The sequence below is a fragment of the Propithecus coquereli genome, unplaced genomic scaffold (assembly GCF_000956105.1).
Source record: "Propithecus coquereli isolate 6110/MARCELLA unplaced genomic scaffold, Pcoq_1.0 Scaffold3, whole genome shotgun sequence".
In the NCBI taxonomy this organism is placed as follows: Eukaryota; Metazoa; Chordata; class Mammalia; order Primates; family Indriidae; genus Propithecus; species Propithecus coquereli.
This window is the reverse complement of record NW_012148618.1, coordinates 1463358-1471924: the sequence shown is the minus strand read 5'-3', so window position 1 is coordinate 1471924 and position 8567 is coordinate 1463358.

The window sequence follows — 8567 nt, the reverse complement described above, 5'->3', positions numbered from 1 at the left end:
TGTTGAAGACATATTATATGTTTATGATGTCCGTATATCCTGGGTTTACAGAATTCTCCTAATTTAATTTAGTTGTATTTATTTCTTTAAGGGGATTAAATAAACAAACAATACATTCATTGAGATAGTCTTCCTTTGTGAGAGCTTTCTTATAAATGAATTCTCAATCACTTTTCAAACCATGGGTCCTGACTTTTTCACTAAGGAAGTTGGGTCACTGACCCTGATACTTTTTTCAGGATATACTTGACCCAAATGAGGCCCCTATTTGTCCCTGGGGTATCTTTTTCCCTTTCTCTACTCCTCTCCTGACATGTCCGATTACTGGAGCACTTTAGGTGAAGGCAACCCTGTGAGTGTCAAAAACCTAGACAGTTCTGTGTCTGTGGTCACCAGTGCAGCATTGAGCCCGGCACTGACATTAGCAGGTATGCCAGTACCCTGCTGAAACACTAGAGGAAAATCTCTTGGCTCCCTGATCTCCTTGTATTCCACCTCATTTGAAGACAGATAGGACTCAGCTTGTCTGTTACTTTCTTCCCAGTTATTTCGGGATCAGAAGAGAGACTTTCTCAAGAGAACTAGTTTCTTCTTTAAAGGTCCACTGATCTCTGCAGGACAAGCTATCTCCATGAGCAATAGTTTTCTGTTCTTTATCCTGGAGTTCCCTGCTTCTTGACCCCAGATTTGTATCTGACCCCAAAATAGGATACCCACTTGAACACTCTTGGCATAACCTGGCTAGTGACCACAGAAGCTCTTTGGCTAAGGACAGGGGATTAGGGACATTTTCTATCTACCATCTTTCTAGAATTGTCCTCTCCCAAAGCCAAATGATTGTTCCTTTATTTATGGCCTTTTTTTTTTTAACTTGTAGGACTAAAATTCTAAAGGGCCACATCCTTTGCGGGAAAGATCAGATTCAATGATGAATGATGGAAAATAATTTGATCTGGTAATGTTTAAATATTTCATTAAAATATCTCTACATAAGTTTAAATTTCTATGAAGTGTGATCTATCAATATTTTTTCTTATGCTTTTTGATTGCCATATTTAGAAAATCCATGACTGTCCTAAATTTATTTTAAAAAATAGTTTATATTTTATTTTATTTAAAAATATTAAATGTCCTATCCTTTTGGAATTTATTTTATAACAGATATTAAGGTAGACATCCAAATTTACTTGTTAACTTCTAAGTGATGGCACATTTTAGCAAATATACCATCTTTCCCTATTTTTATTTCAACTAAATTTACATACATATATTTATGTGGGGACTTTATACTACATTCTATTGAGCCCTATATATATATGAGCCTTTCTAGTAAAATTCTTTTTCAATTAGTATAGAATTACACTTTGTTTTAGTAACTACGGAGGAAATCCCTCTATATACTGAGAATTTGAAGGCTTCAAGCCTAAGATTATCTGCAGTATCAGATTTGACCACTAGAGGGGAATGCCAAACAAATTGAACTTAGTAGAAAGCCGCCCCATTCCTTTCAGAAAGAGCTTTCTGCCTTATCTGCTGAGTAAACTCACCCCCGGCGATGTCCGAGTGTCTGTGTGGCTGGATCGTTTTTGGAAAGACCTCCGGAAAAGAACTGCCTTTTTCCCCACCGTTCAGACATGAAGCCCACCCTCATCTCAGTGTTTATGATGATATTTACACTCAGTAAGTAAAGTCTCTTTTTAGTCTTTCTTTCTACGGTCTTCTGATTTAGAATCATTTTAATGAAATATTCTCCTCAGTCTGGAAGGCTTTTCTTGATCCAGTATTGGTGTTACAGGAGGAGCAAGAGCCCAGAGAGTGACTCAGCCTGAAGAATGCCTCTCTGTCTTTAAAGGGGCCCCAGTGCAGCTGAAGTGCAACTACTCATATTCTGGGAGTCCTGTGCTCTTCTGGTATGTCCAGTACCCCAAACAAGGCCTCCAGGTACTCCTGAAACACATCTCTGGAGAGAGCGTCAAAGGTTTCACGGCTGTCCTTAACAAAGGCGAGGCAACCTTCCATCTGGAAAAAACATCTGTTCAAGAGGAAGACTCAGCCATGTATTACTGTGCTCTGAGTGGCACAGTAGCTGGATTAGCAAGGGAAGCAGAGCACAAACCTTTTAGAAGTTACACAAAATAGTTCTTTGTAAGCTCTCTATGTGGCCGTAGTGGTTCATTCTTTCTCTAGAGACTGATGTTTATATAGCCCTCTCTATACCTGTTCTGTGGCAGCATCTCAATTCTCCCTTAGTAACTGGTATCAATTCTTCCCACCAGTAAAGTCCTTTCCTACTTGTTCATTCAATGTCATATGAAACCCAAAATGTCCACATGGCAGTGTCATCTTCCAATTCAATGGGATCATTATTGGGTCTCTGGTGGAAGCATTCCTCCCTGTAGAGAACAAAACCTCCACAAACCAACACAGCTTGATGTTACAAAGACAGAAATAAAAAATTATGCTAGTGGGTTATTGGCAAAAATAGTGAGAGGATCCACTCCCAGGGCTACTTTCTTGATGCCTGGAGCCATGCATTCTGGCTGTGACAGAGACAACATCACATAATGGTCCCCTTAATAAGGAGAAATCCATGCTTTTGAGCTCATGCACAACTTTCATCCCTGCCAACAAGGCCACTTTGTTTATAGGATCAGTGAACAAGCATTGGGATGGCTGGAGAAAGATTTGACACATCCACAGAGTGCATCATTTTGTTTATTATAGAAGCTTCCACTGCAATGGTTTTTCCTTGGTCAGTACTCACATAGAGCACAATTATCTTAGTAGTTTTTACCCATTCTCAGAGGTCCATTAAGATACCTCTTTCCTAGATTTCCTTATTATCCATCTTCTAATCCCATTCGTTCCAAGTTTTTTGTCATCCAGTCAAGTCATTAGCAACTTCTCATGAATCAATGTAAATTTGCACTTCTGGCCATCTTTCCCTCTAGATAATGTGGACAACCAAAATGGAACACTTGATGTTTTGCCCACTGGGGAGAGTTTTCTTCACCACTGTCCTGCAGTATTAGTTTTCTGTGGTAAATAGTATAATGTGCAAAATCCACATGAAAAGTAGGCTTGATTTTCTTTTGTTGTTGTTCTTCAGTCAATTGGTTGTAAGGAACTCCCCAGGAGTCTTACAGACATGGATTAAGGGAGAGGAGACAACACAAGAAAAGTTGGTGTCAAAGTAATCTGAGCCACCTACTCATGCAACTATCTTGTACCTCTTGGATTTGCCTGAATATGATTTCTTATATAACATTTCTGCTTGATGATAGATTGCTCCTGGGCACGTCTGCCATTATGGCTAAGTAGATCAAACAATACTTGGTTTATGATGGAAGATCAGAATGCATGGTCACTTGTTTTTCCTAAATTAGACATTCAGTCTTCACCAAGGACAACTGGCAAGCTAGAAGCTATTTCTTAAAAAGGAGACAAGTTATCTGTAGCAAAGGGAATCTATTCTCCCAAGTACTAGAGGTCTATGCTATGGTTCTCCTGTTGGCATTTCCCAGAGTCTCCACACAGCATTCCTATTTGCCATGGAAATTCCAAGTGTCATTGTTGGATCTGCTGAATCCTAAGACCAATTTGGTAAAGCAGATTGCATTGAAGCCTGAATTTGGTGGAGAGCCTCCTCTTGCTTTGGTCAGCTGGCATCTTTACAGGTCACTCTATAAATAATAGGTCAAAGTAGCACATCCACATGAGGTGTATGCTGCCTCCAAAATTCAAAATGGCCTACCAAGAGCTATGCCTCATTTTCTGTGGTAGGCGTTGTGGGGTGCAGCAACATGTCTTTCCCCTTGGAAGGGATAGCTTAACATTCTCTGGACCATTGAACCCATGGAAACTTCACTGAGGTGACAAGTCCTTGAATTTTTGTGGGGCTTATTGTTTTATCTACTGATTATTCAATTTTTAGCTCAAGTGGCTTCTTATATTTTAATCATCTCATGACTTCTGGAGCTACACTCTCTTTTACTACTGTGCAATATATTAATTTTCATACTGGCACTTATCACAGTGGATTAAAACTTTGTCTCTTCTTCTCTTCTGATTGGGTTGAATGTTCTGGAGAAGAGCCATTGTGTTCTCTCCAGTTTTAACCTGACCTTCTAACGCAGTATGGAACACACGATATAAATGCAGAAAAGAAATGTTAAATAAATTCATTTAAACAAATGTGAAAAGTAATGATCCTTTCCTATCAGCATGTGAGACCACCCCATTAACATGAACTTCAATGGTTTCTTCAGGGAACTGTATCAAGCTAATTTACATAAGCAAATGGTGTGTTTGTCTGGACAAATAGATGCCTAATCAGGAGAATAGTTTGCTTAATTGGACAAATAACTTGCATATCAAGACAATAGTTTTCTCATTAAAACTCACCTCAAGAGACCAAGAGAATATAGGCACAGAGGACATAAACAGCTACCGATGACCACGTGAAGACTCAGTCAGAAGGTGGCCATCAGCAAGTCATGGAAAAAGGCCTCAGAAAAAACCCGACCTGCCAACACGTTGACCTCAGACTTCTAGCCTCCAGAATTGTGAGAAAATAAATTCTCATTTAAGCCACCCAGTCTATGATATTTTGTTAAGGCAACTCTACAAACTAATACAGTACACTCCTATCCAGCCTAATGTACAGATAGATGCAGACATGTGACTTGGGCTCCAGCAATCAGATTCATTGTTCCCAAATTTTGACTCAGGAATTACTTATGCAAAAAAAAAAAGGGAAAATTAAGAGTTTTCTTTTAGGAAGTGTTGGTAATTACAACAAGATGGAGGTGACAGTTCATAGAGAAACAGGGCAGTGGAATTGCAGCTGCATTGTCCTGCATGACCAGGCATGAAGAAACTATGAATACATGCAGGCTCCTCGGAAGAGGAGCCAATGAGGTACTCAGAGGAACAGTTTTCTAGAGTGATCTTCTGCATTGTTCCTGACTCAATAGCTTTTGAGTTCAGTTCTCTGACTCTACTGGAATTCTGAGGCAAATCTAGTATTCATTAATTTATTCATTTTCTACTTAATTCAACCAGAGTCAAATTTTGTTGTTCGTCAGTAAGAACCCGGACTTGTATATAATCTCATTTCAGCATTAGGCAAATTTTTAAAAAAATGGAGCTTGTAGTAACTATAGGAAACTTAACAATGCTTCTCAAAGGTGTTCTATAAATACTGGGCACCAACACTCTTTCTGAATTGATTCTTATCTGACTTGAATTGTATCTGTTCTTACTCTCAGCTGGAACTAGAGTTCAGTAAAGGCAGAGAATGGACGAGCTTTGTAATTTCTTCTGACTCAGCTCTGTACATTCGTCACCTTCCCGAGCACATTCTATCAGCAAGATGATGTTGTCACCACAAGATGACAGTGCCTCCTTCCCAGACTCACATGTGTGTGTTCAAAGCAAAGAATTGAGCTTGTCTCTGATGGGCTAAGTTAAGAACCTGAGAAATCCTGAGATGGGAGCGGAAGGACTACTCAATAAAGAGAACTTACTCTTTTGACTGAGGAGCCTGGCTCCATTTCGGGCCCCAGAGCTGAGTCTTCTGTGATCCCAACAAAGAAGAATGGGGAATCTCCTGGGAGTGTCTTTGGTGATTCTATGGCTTCAACTGGCCAGTGAGTTGGGGCTCTTGGTGACAGGAATAGGGAGACCAGAAATGAGAGCCCACAGGAACAAAAGGTAAAGTCTTTTTATTAATTTGAAAATGCGATGACTGACTCCTGGTCTCTGGCTTGTCTTTCTGCCCAGGGGTGAACAGCCAACAAGGAGAAGAGAATCCTCAGGCTCTGAGCATCCAGGAGGGTGAAAATGCCACCATAAACTGCAGTTACAAATCTAGTATAAGCAATTTACAGTGGTATAGACAAGATTCAGGTAGAGGCCTTACCCTGTTAATATTAATACGTGCAAATAAAAGAGAGGAACATCACGGAAGACTAACAGTCACTCTCAACACCTCCATCAAAAGCAGTTCCCTGATCATCACAGCTTCCTGCGCTGCAGACTCAGCTACTTACTTCTGTGCCACGGATGCACAGTGTTCACCAGGCACCTGTGGCCCCTACGCAAACCCTGCCAGAGCTGCTTCTTAGAAGCCCTAACGGTGGGCAGAGTTGGTGGTTATATATATCTTCCCATGAAGAAGAACCTACAAACAGCTGACAACATGAAAGAGAAACCCTTTCAAATTTATGATTTTCTTTAAAGCATTTGGACTAGGGCTAAGGGCATGAAATTTGGAACTGGAAACAGAAATGCCAGGCACAGCTCTGCCAATCCTGCCTATTTGTCGTAGGCACATCACCAGTGTAGCAGGCTTTGATTTCCTTGCTTGAAATAAAGGATTTGGATCAATGAGCCCAAAAGATCCCGTAAGCTCTAAGTGGGGAAAAAGCATATCAGAAGGTGTCACCTGTCCTATGTGCAGCCTCCCCAAGACCTAGGTAGGTCTTTGAGATACTTATGATGATTCTTACATTCCTGTAACTCCTGAATAAGAAAAAGTGGATTTATCATGCATTAGAAATAGAAGGAATCTTAGGACTCTTTCAACCAAATTTGTCATTTTAAAGATGAAGAGTGAAACCATTGTGTAATAAGAGAGAAAAGGTCTGAATCTTTGGAGTAATACTGACAAAAATCTGAATCTAGTTCTGCCATTTACTAGTTGTGTGATTTCCAATCCTCAGTTTCTCCATTAGTAAAATGGAAGCTTATGGCAAAGTCATATTTTTTGCCCATCCAAGGGAGAGATGTATGTTCTCCATTACCAGGTCCTGAAATACTGTATTTTGAAAGCTGGCACTTCTATTATGCAATGCATAGAAGTTTTACTTCCATTTTTTTCTTTCTAGTACCAAGATAAATAAATGCTGGCTATAGTTTCCTTGACACAGTTTTTTATACTCCTGAAAATGATTTTGTGGAGAAAATCGGAGCATTTGTATTTACTTACATGCTTTTGTGCAGAAGGTGGGAGAGGGCAAGGAAAGGTTGTATAGGACAGTGGTTTCCAAATACCAGACCTTGACCCACCAGTGTCTCCTGTATCAGAATCACCTAGAGCACCTTTGAAGATCTGTGCTATAGGCTCAGTTCCAGCTTACTCAGTCAGTCTGTAATGAAGTGATGGATTTGTATTTTTAATGAACATCGTCTATATCAGTTACAGATTGGCTCAGCTTCACATTACAGAAAATCCAAACAATGATGTCTTTAACAAGGCGGAGTTTATTTTTTCTCACATAAAGAAGCTCTGTAATGTACAGGGCTGGCATTGTAGCTTTATCATGTTATGAAGGATCCAGGATCCTTCCAGCCTACTGTGTCTCATCTTTAAGTTGGCACTCTTGTTTTCATACTTCCAAGAGACTTCTAGAGATTCATCCGTGTCATACATCTTTCAGGCAGAAGGGAGAAAGTCAAGAGCAAATGGCTATATGCTTGCTGAGCAAATCTTTTCCAGAAGCCCTGAAAGCTTCTACTTGCATTCATTTACCAAAGTGTTATCGGATGTCCCCTCCTGCCATCTGTAATGGAGGCTGGGATATCAGGATTTTGTTTTTTATCTGAGCATGTTTCCACCTGCATCAAAACTGGGGTTCTAGTAGTAGAAATAGGAGAGAATGGATATTGTATGGCAGCTAGCAGTCTCTGTCATACCCTCAGTTTAGGGCATATTAGGATTCATATGCTATTTTTGGTTCATAGTTATTCATTTTTGAATTACCATATCCAATCTATTGCCCGGTTCTGTTGAATTTACCACCTAAAAGTCTTCTAGAAGACATCACAACCTCCACAACCTGATTCACCTCCACACCCTGATTAAAAGTCCACCCCAGTCCTTTGCTCCGCTGTCTCCAGCGCACTTGACAGACCCCATCATTCTTCAGCGTAGTCCTTTGTATAGAGTAAGAGTGACCTTGTCAGAGGGCAAATTTGACCATGTCAGTCACCTGGGTCCTCATTTGTTCTTAGGCTAGAGAAGAACTTCCTCATGTGATTTACAAAACCCTGCATAATTTAGACTCTCACTACCGCTCCAGTCTTATTCCATAATATGCTCTTAATTTTTCTTTTTCTTTAATACATGTCCTATTTAAATTTCTCAACAGCACCTTTTTCCTCCTATGTAACCCTTTCAAAGCAATTTTTGGATATTTTCTTATTCTTTTTCTTAAAATTCTTTTCTCTTCCCTTAAAAGAGTAAAAACTAGTAAATGACTACTCATTCCTGTGCATCTACTCAGAAGTCAGTAACAGAAGAAAGCTCAATGTGCTCTCTTAGAATTATGGAACTCTCCCTTTTTTAAACATGCAATTTCTCCTTTATTTCTTTATTTAGTTAAAAGCTATCTCTACTACTACTCTATGTGCTCCTTAAAATCAGAGACCATTGTCTGCACTGCCCAGCCTTGAACCTGAGCACCAAAGTATCTTAGGCACTAGGAACATTAAATCTCCTTCTTTCTCCTTTCTATATATTAATTTACTTAATCTACTTTATTTATTTATTTATTTACAGACAA